Genomic DNA, 10,214 nt, shown 5'->3' on the forward strand with positions numbered 1-10,214 from the left:
ATTATTTCTGAGGGCTCTGTTCTGTTCCATTGGTCTATATCTCTGTTCTGGTAACAGTGCCATGCTGTTTTGGTTACTGTAGCCTTGTAGTATAGTTTGAAGTCAGGTAGCGTGATGCCTCCAGCTTTGTTCTTTTGGCTTAGGATTGACTTGGCAATGCAGGCTCTTTTTTGGTTCCAATTCATATGGAATTTTAAAGGCCAAGGATAGACAAAGCAATCTTAAAGAATGGTTTTGATTCTCCAGTGACCAGTGATGATGAGCTTTTTTTCATATGTTTGTTGGCCACATAAACATCTTCTGAGAAGTGTCTGTTCATATCCTTTGCCCTTTTTAAGTATAATTTAAAAAATATATCAATATAATACCCTGAGATACAAAGGAAAAACAAAATGAAATCTACTTAAAATAAAACGTATGTTTCAACATTTAAGCACTTAGACACCGCTACAGTAGAGGATATAATAATGTAGTTTTATGCTTGAACTTGAACATTGAGCCACAGTGAATATCACAGGCTTGAACAAAGACTGATATAGGGGTTTTATGTGGTGATTTAAATATCATATATGGTATTGCCATTAATACATACATTTTCTGAAATGATGAAGAACTCCTGAGGAAGTCTCTAAAAAAAAAAAGAGGGTTCATCCTTTCCCTGATTTATAATATTGTTGCTGCCCTAGAAAATTCAGGGTGTATTTTATATTAAAAAAGAACAATGGTACTTGATAAATTAAATACCAACAGGTTAAGATCTATTATAAAACTATACTAAATTAACACATAGTATTGGCTTTTTCTTAGATAGTATTGGTTTAATTTGCTACCATATAAAATTATATATCTTAATCTTTACTTACATATAGAAATTTTTTGCAGATAATTTACAAATTTAACTATAAGAGGTAAATCATGAAACTTCTGGAAGAAAACACAGGAGAAAATCATTATGATGTTTATATAAGAAACATTTTCCTTAAAGGAAACAAAATTTGCTAATATGATGGAAAATAAAAATTGTGCTATATTAAAATTAAAAACTTTTGTTAATTGGGAACTTTATGATTGGTCGGCCATGGGGTGGGAGGATATATTTTTACATATATCCCACAAAATTTTGGATTTAAAATACATGAAGAAATTATATGAACCAATAATAAAAGGGCAACAACCAAATAAAGTATGGGGGGAAGGTCTTAAATAGATTATTCACAAAAAAGGATATTCAAGTGGCCAACAATTAGATTAAAAGTTACTTAAGTAGCTTAATTTCATTAGTCTACAAGAAAATGCAAATCAAAATCACAATGAAATACCCCTCATACATGAATAGAATCATTAAATTGAAAAATGCAATACCCGGTATTTGTAAAGATATGGGACAGTCAGAAATATCATACATAACTGGTAGAAAAGTAAATTGGTGCAACTTTGGAAAACTCTTTGACAGAATCTACTAAATATATGCATTTTCTATGGCACCACAATTCAACTTTTTTCTATATACCCAATAGACCCCCATGGACATCTGTTCATTAAAAGATAAGTATAATAATTTTCACAGAACCACCGTTTACAATAACAAAAACAACAACAATAACTAAAACTACCAAATACCCTTCAACACAATAACCTTAACACAATAACAGCAGAATGGATTGGTATAATTTTTGCATATTTATACAATGTATCAATATCCAGAAATTAGAATAAATGTATACAACTGCAAAGAACTATGTGGATTAATCTCACAAATTATGTTTAACAAACCACACACTATATAGACCATACAAATAACACAAGTAGTATACATGGCATGATTCATTTTATATAAAATAAGACAACATAAGGAAAAATCTGTCTTTTATGCTATTAGAAGTCAGGACATTCATTACTCTGGTACAAATAATGATGTGAACCAAATTCACAGAGCCCTTATAGGGGTACTAATAATGTTTTTGTGTTGACTTGGAGGCTATGTGTGGGTTTTTTCAGTTTGAAGAATTATGATACTTTTTTCTATATGTATATTACATTTAATAAAAATGTTAATATATACTGAAAAAGAAATTAATTGAACAAGGGAAAGAAAGTAAAAGGAAGTTAGACTATATGCAGATTGAAGCACATGGAAGTGGAGTGTTTATATTTCTAACAGCAAGATATAAGCTAGTATGTGAACAAAAAGCAAATGTGATATTTCTAAATGTTAGAAGTATCATTTCATCAAACACACAATTATAGAAAGGTATATGCCCAATAATAGAGATTCAAAATAGATAAAGCAAAACAGAAATAAAGGAGAAAACAGACAAATCTATAATCACAGATTAGGACATGACTCTTATAGTTACTTATATCTAGACCAAAAAAATCAGTAGTTGACGATGTGAACAACACTAGCAACTCCTTTGATAGAAATTTTTACATTTATATAATAGCACACCTTAGTGTAGAATATATCTCCTTTTTAAGAACACATATTGGCCGGGCATGGTGGCTCACGCCTATAATTCTAGCACTTTGGGAGGCTGAGGCGGGCAGATCACTTGAGGCCAGGAGTTGGAGACCAGCCTAGCTAACATGGTAAAATCCTGTCTCTACTAAAAATACAAAATTTAGCCAGGTGTAGTGGCATACCTGTAATCCCAGCTACCCAGGAGGCTGAGGTGGGAGAATCACTTGAACCTGGGAAGTGGAGGTGGCAGTGTGCTGAGATCCTTCCACTGCCCTCCAGCCTAGGCAACAGAGCAAGACCCTGTCTCAGAACAAAAAAAAAAAAAAAAAAAAAAAAAAAAAAAAAAAAAAAAAAAAAAGCACATGTAACATTAACTGAAAGAGACCGTGTACTGGAGAACGCTCGAAAAATTTCAAGAGTTTTTTTTTTTTTTTTTGAGACAGAGTCTGACTCTATTGCCCGGCTGGAGTGTAGTGGCGGATCTTGGCTCACTGCAACCCCTCCACCTCCCGGGTTAAAGAGATTCTCCCGACTCAGCCTCCCGAATAGCTGAGACTACAGGCTCGCGCCACCATGCCCAGCTAATTTTTGTATTTTTAGTAGAGATGGGCTTTCACCATGTTGGCCAGGACGGTCTCATCTCTTGACCTCATGATCCGCCCACCTCGGCGGATCACAGGCTTGAGCCACCGTGGCTGGCCAAGTTGATTCCCTAAAAACAATGAAAATTTCACATATGAATAAAAGCTTCATATATTGGAAATTAAAAAAAAAAAGACTTCTAAATAACCTCTGCCAAAGATGAAATTACAGTGAAAAAGTATTTTTAAATGAATGATTGAATCTCACGACATATTGTAATTTGTAGGATCATACTAAAGTAGTACTTACAGAGATGTTTATAGCAAAATGCCAACATCAGGAAAAAAGACGACTCTAGAATTAATTATGTATGTGTATATCTTAAGATGACAGAGAAAAGGTGAGCAAATTAAAGCCAAAGTAAGCAACAGGGAGAAATAAAGATGTGTGAAAGTTAGTGAAATAGGAAAGAAAATCATTTAAAAATCCAAAAGTTGGTAGTTTGACAAGATTTATATGATTAATAAGCACCTAATAATACTGATAAATATTGGAGTAAAAGATAACGTATCTCTACAGATCTTAAAGGCAAATCCTAGGGAAATATTATGAGCCGTTTTATGACATTAATTGGTCAACTTAGACGAAATTAATGCATTTCTTCAACTAAGCCATACAGACAAAAAACATAAAATATGAATAGCTCTATACTCATGAAAAAGTTATATTCTCAAAAATTAAAGACAATTCTAGACTTCTTTTTTTTTTTTTTTTGAGACGGAGTCTCGCTCTGTCACCCAGGCTGGAGTGCAGCGGCCCAATCTCGGCTCACTGCAAGCTCTGCCTCCCGGGTTCACACCATTGTCCTGCCTCAGCCTCCTGAGTATCTGGGACTACAGGCGCCCGCCACCACGCCCAGCTAATTTTTCATATTTTTAGTAGAGACGGGGTTTCACCGTGTTAGCCAGGATAGTCTCAATCTCCTGACCTCGTGATCCGCTCGCCACGGCCTCCCAAAGTGCTGGGATTACAGGCGTGAGCCACCGCACCCTGCCTAGGCTCCTTATTTCATTGGTAAATTATATCAAACTTTTAATAAAAAACAATACCTTTTTTTTTTTTTTTTTTTGAGACAGAGTCTTACTCTGTCACCTAGGCTGGAGTGCAAATAGCACAATCTCGGCTCACTGCAACCTCCACCTCTCAGGTTCAAGTGATTTGCCTGCCTCGCGCGCACCACCATGCCTGACTAATTTTTGTATTTTTAGTGGTGACGGGGTTCACCGTGTTGGCCAGGCTTGTCTCAAACTCCTGACCTCAAGTGATCTGCCTGCCTCGGCCTCCCAAAGTGCTGGGATTACAGGTGTGAGCCACCGCTCCTGGCCAACAATACCATTCTTATAAGAATGTTTTCAGAAGAGACAGAAAATACTTTCCATTTTATGAAATAAACAATGCCTTGAAAAAGAGTGAAAAATACTTAAAAAATATATAAATTAATAATATTCTTCATGAGAATATACGCATAATTCTCAGCAAAATATTAGCAAATTAAATTAAGCAATAAATACCTTGTGGGAGGTGATCCTATGAATGTAAGATTGGTTTAAATTTTTTAAAAAATCAACATATTCAATCTTACAGAATAAAATATACATCATAATCTAAATAGATGCAAAAAAATATGATAAAATGCAACAACATTTCAGCAATCTTGGAATAGAGGGAACTTCATCAATCTGATAAAAGGGTATTTATGAAAAACTGGCAGCTAACATCATTCTTAATAGTGAAACATGGAATGCTTTTTTGTTAAGGTAGGACACAAGTCAAGGATTCTCACACTCATCAGGTCTATTCAACGTTCAGTCTAAAGAGTGAAATAAAGCAAGAATAATTTTTAAAATAAAAGCCTTAATAATTGAAAAGTAAACATAAAGCTAACACCAAAAATTGTCAGTGGACAAAATCCTAAACATTGTACAAAACATCTTATTACTAGATAAGCTAAATTAATACATAATTCCAGCTGCATCACAGGACACAAGGTCAAAGTACAACTATCAATTGTAGTTTTATGTACTAATAGAATACAATTGGAAAATAACGAGAATTCCATGTCAAATAGCATCAAAAACATAATTTATCAGAAATTAGTTTAAAAAGCAACCTCTCTACACTAAAAATGAAAAAATTTAAGGAAAAGATAAAAAGTTACAGAGTAAATAAATGTTAAGTTAAAATGTAATAACGCAGCAAAAACTACTTTGGAAAATAAAAATAAATAAATATTGTTTTTGCCAAATGAAAACAGCAGAAACACAGAGGCTGACAACTGAAAATTTATATTAAATTAAAATTAATATTTTATATGAAAACCATAATATAGTCATATTTAAGTTAAAATATATGTTATTTGAAAATATTACAAGTGACTGGTATCTGAAATTAAAATGTTGAAAGTCATTTTCTAGTGAGAGGGTAACAGTACTAATTGGGCACCGAGAATGAAAAGCTGAGAGATGGAGAGGGAATGAACAACACTGGCCAACTTTAAGTTCCTGGGTCCAGTTGAACCTGGTGCTCAGCTGCATGCTTTCCTACACACAGTTTAGCTCTCTTTAAAAAGTTGTCATTAATAACAATAAATGGTAGGAGCTCCTATCATTTGAAGTAACAGAAAAGTTATTTTTATTTCTAGTTTGGGCCTGATCTTTTGTGACTAATGGAAGCTTAGAGTTACTTAAATAAATAAAATATGAAGATTACCATATCTACTTGGAAAGATGCTTGTGGGCATTAGAAACAATATAAGGAAAATATTGTTATTGCACTATTGCTGTATAGCATCTTTGTACTTAGACAAAAGTCAGACATAAATGTGACTCTCTCTTTCCTCAAAATATGAGGAAAAATGAGGTGGAGAATGAGCTCCTAGCCATGATCGAAAGTTGTTTGTGCTGCATTGAGTCTCTGAGTGTTTTATGACCTTGCCCTGTTCTTGGGTTCAGGGTAAAATCTAAGTTTAGTTGACTCTACAAGCGCTTAAATGCCACGCTGGGGTCTCCCATGCAAAGCTTCAAACATTTGACTCTCAGATATGAAATACAATTGCTTGAGGACATAAAATTTTCCTTGGAAAACTAATTTGTGCCATTGGAAATGAACAAGATGAATAAGGAAATGTTTGTGCTTCACAGCAGTGCAAAAGAAAGGAAGTGAGAAATGCACGTGTGGGCAGATGGCAAACTGGATTCCCTTTTAGCACTAATTCCATGCTCAAATTTTTTTTTGAGACAGAGTCTCGCTCGGTCACCCAGGCTGGGGTGCAGTGGCACAATCTCCACACACTACAACCTCTGTCTCCTGGCGATTCTCCTGCCTCAGCTTCCTGAGCAGCTGGAATGACAGGTATGCACCACCACTCCACTCCCGGCTGCATTTTTTTTGTATTTTTAGTGGAGACAGGGTTTCCCCATGTTGGCCAAGCTGGTCTGAACTCCTGACCTCAGGTGATCCACCCACCTTGGCATCCCAAAGTGCCCACCTGCCTTGGCCTCCCAAAGTGCTGGGATTACAGGAGTGAGCAACCATGCCTGGCTGAAATTCTTAAATTTGATTCTACCCCAGATTTAAACATTTTCCTAATTTTCCCCTACCTGCCCCCCAAACTCTCAATTATTTTGCTATGTCTTATGAGAACTCTCAAGCCCCTAAAAGAAATGCAAAATATAGTTTGAGGTGATATTTTAATAGAGGAAATATTCTCACTTAATGATTCCAGAAATAGCAATGTTTTCAGGAGCATCAATAAGAAGAAATAGATCTTAAACATATTAGAAGGTAGATCTCCAGCCCATCACATTCAACCAGTCTGGATATACCAGTTGAACTGAAAATCCGGCTAAAAGGAGCTTCTGCAAGAAATATCAGAGTTGCACATCAATTGCATCGTTTCATAGCACATCAGGATTGCTTAGATATAACCTGAAGATTTTGAAGTCCAAGGTGCAATAACAATATTTTCCTTATATTGTTTCTAATGCCCACAAGCATCTTTCCAAGCAGATCATCTTCAAATGTCATCCTACATCATCTACAGAATCTTTAGGTTGAATACAATCTTAGATGTTAAATGTGTCCTTTAAGTCATCTTTCCTCTAGTATTCCTGAGAAGTGGTCTATAGGCTTAGGCTTAAATGCCTTCAGTAACAGGTTGCTTATTTATTTGACAAGGCAGATTGTTCCTTGGTTAGACAGCTATAATTGTTGGGAAGTTCTTCCTCAAATTGAGGCAAAATCATCCTCCCTGTAAATCCCACTCACTGGTCCTCTTCCTGATTTCCAGTGCAATAGAGAATGAATTGACTCTCTCCCTTCAACTGACAGCCCCTTTGTGTGGTCAGGCTGACTCTTTCAGTTGACTGTGCAGTATGGGGTGACATGGCACTGTCATTTAGTCTGAAAGCCTGGGTTCAATTTTCCAGTCTTAGTTGTCACTTCCTAATGCCAAATCACTTATATCTCTGAACCTTGGAGACTTGGGCTGCAAATCTGTATAATATAGATAAGGATATATTTGTTACACCTTTCCCTTGGTTCTTGCATGAATTACATTGAGAGGATCTGTGTGAATGTACTTTCGACTCTTATATACACTGCAAATAGAAGACATTGCTAGTGAGTCTTAATTCACACTAAATAGTCCATCTTTATTTTCCTGGAGAAGTTAACTTTCATTGTTCTCATATTTATTAGATTTTATTCAGTGAAATATTTCAGTGCTAAAGTCAAGTTCTCTCTAATTTCCACTGCTCTGTTTAATCCAGCTACCTTTCTTTTCCCTTAGGAAGCATATAGGGCTAAGTTTAATCAAGCCATGTGATACAGTATTCTCTCACTCTAGTTATTTTGTTCACTCATCTGAACCTGAGTGTTTATGTATCATACAAGGTATTATACTTTTCTTATTCTTAATCCATATTAAAATTATCTTCAGTGTAAATGAGTTCATAGCAATAAGGTATGATATTAAAGCCAAAGAGAAAAAAACAATTGCTAAGAGTCTGGGGGCATCTAATTTGTGCTTATTTTCTCTAAATTTTCTTTTCTTTTTTTTTTGAGACGGAGTCTCGCACTGTTGCCAGGCTGGACTGCAGTGGCCTGATGTTGGCTCACTGCAACTTCCGATTCCCTGGTTCAAGTGATTCTTCCGCCTCAGCCTCCCGAGTAGCTGGGATTATAGGCACGTGCCACCACGTCCAGCTAATTTTTGTATTTTTAGTACAGCCGGGTTTCACAATGTTGGCCAGGATGGTCTCGATCTTCAGATCTCGTGATCCGCCCACCTTGGCCTCCCAGAGTGCTGGGATTACGGGAGTTAGCCACCACGCCCGGCCTATTTTCTCTAAATTTTTAATTGATTTCTTCATTGTAAGCCACGTTTACTTTTTTTTTTTTTTTCAGAGCCAGCTGAGGTTTTATTTTGGAAAAAAAAAAAAAAATTGAATTGTTTTGTAGCTGGGGGCATGGGCAAGAGGGGTACCCCAGGCAGTAAACTCCCCTGCGGGTGGGCTGAGGGCGAGGGCTAAGCCTCAGGTGGGTCTCGTGTTCCCTGTGCTCTCCTGCACAGCAGCCTTTCTCATGGACTCTGGGACAGCCGCAGGAAGGGTAGGCTGACGGGGGCGCTGCCATGGCCGTTCACTTGGGCAGGACGTCAGAGGACTCGGGCATTAGCTTTTTATTGCAGGTCTCGATCTTCTTCACAACCACAGCCCTGGTGGAGCTGATGCAGCTGAAGGAGCTAGAGCCCATGCCAGAGCTAAAGCTGGAGCCCAGGCCAGGGCTTGTGAGGCCCTCATAAGCTGAGCTCAGCCCACCAGCATAGCCACTGCTGGTCTTCGTATGGATACTCATGTTCTGCATCCTAGACTCCAGCTGGCTCTCCTCGCCCTCCAGCAGCTTCCTGTAGGTGGCGATCTCAATGTCCAGGGCCAGCTTAACGTTCATCAGCTCCTAGTATTCACGCAGCTGCCATGCCATATCCTGCTTGGCCTGCTACAGGGCGGCCTCCAGCTCAGACAGCTTGGTGTTGGCATCCTTAACGACCAGCTCCCCGCGCTGCTCGGCATCTGCGATGGCGGCCTCCAGGAAAGCCCTCAGGCCTTTGAGGCCCTCAGTCTCAGCCTGGAGTTGGCTCATGTTCCAATTCATCTCGGAGATCTCCGTCTTTGTACGACGCGGGTCATTCCCGTGCTTCCCAGCCAGCGTCTGCAGCTCCTCATGCTTGATCTGGTACATGCTCTCAGCCTCAGCCTGGCTGCGGTTGGCAATCTCCTTGTACTGTGCCTTGACCTCAGAGATGATACTGTCCATGTCCAGGGAGCGGCTGTTGTCCAGGGACAGCACCGCAGGTGTGTCCGGGACTGCAGCTCCCGGATCTTCTCTTCATACATCGGCCTGAGAACGTTGATCTCGTCAGTCAGCCCTTGCAGGCGAGACTCCAGCTCTACCTTGTTCATGTAAGCTTCATCCGCATCCTTCTTGATGGGGACAAATTCATTCTCTATCTCTATAGGCTTATTGATCTCATCCTCATACTTGTTCTTGAAGTCCTCCACCAGCCTCTGCATGTTACCAAGCTCTGCCTCCAGCTTCAGCTTCTGGCCCAGTGTCTCCAGCTGCCACCTAAGGTTGTTGATGATGTAGCTCTGGAACATGTTGTCCATGTTGCTCTGAGGCTGTCTTCTGCTGCTGCAGGAGGCTCCACTTGGTCTCCAGCATCTTGTCCTGCTGCTCCAGGAACCGTACCTTGTTGATGAAGGAGGCAAACTTGTTGTTAAGAGTCTTGATCTGCTCTTTCTCCAGGGTGCACATGCTCCGGTTGTTGGGGTCCACCTCCAGGTTCAGCAGGCTCTGGTTGACTGTGACGGCAGTGATGGTCCCATACTGCTGGCCGGCCATAGCATCCGCCCAGGCCACCCGTGAAGCTGCTGCTGCCCACTCAGGAGAAGCTCAAGTAGCTGATGGGGCACCGGGCCCACTCGTGTAAGAGTGGCTGCTGAAGGCCAGGGGGCAAGAGGTGGACACCTTGTAGGACTTCTGGGTCACCCTGATGGAAATGGTGGAGGCAGGAGTGGAGGCGGGCAGGCTGAACCAGGCAGAGATTCGA

General features: G+C 39.2%; 1 pseudogene; it reads right to left on the reverse strand.

The window, feature by feature from the left end:
- Window positions 1-8,743: 8,743 nt before the first annotated feature.
- LOC100449114 (keratin, type II cytoskeletal 8-like) lies at window positions 8,744-10,006 on the reverse strand (annotated as a pseudogene).
- Between the last annotated feature and the right edge of the window lie 208 nt (window positions 10,007-10,214).

This window comes from Pongo abelii, chromosome 17, assembly GCF_028885655.2.
Source record: "Pongo abelii isolate AG06213 chromosome 17, NHGRI_mPonAbe1-v2.0_pri, whole genome shotgun sequence".
Lineage (NCBI taxonomy): Eukaryota > Metazoa > Chordata > Mammalia > Primates > Hominidae > Pongo > Pongo abelii.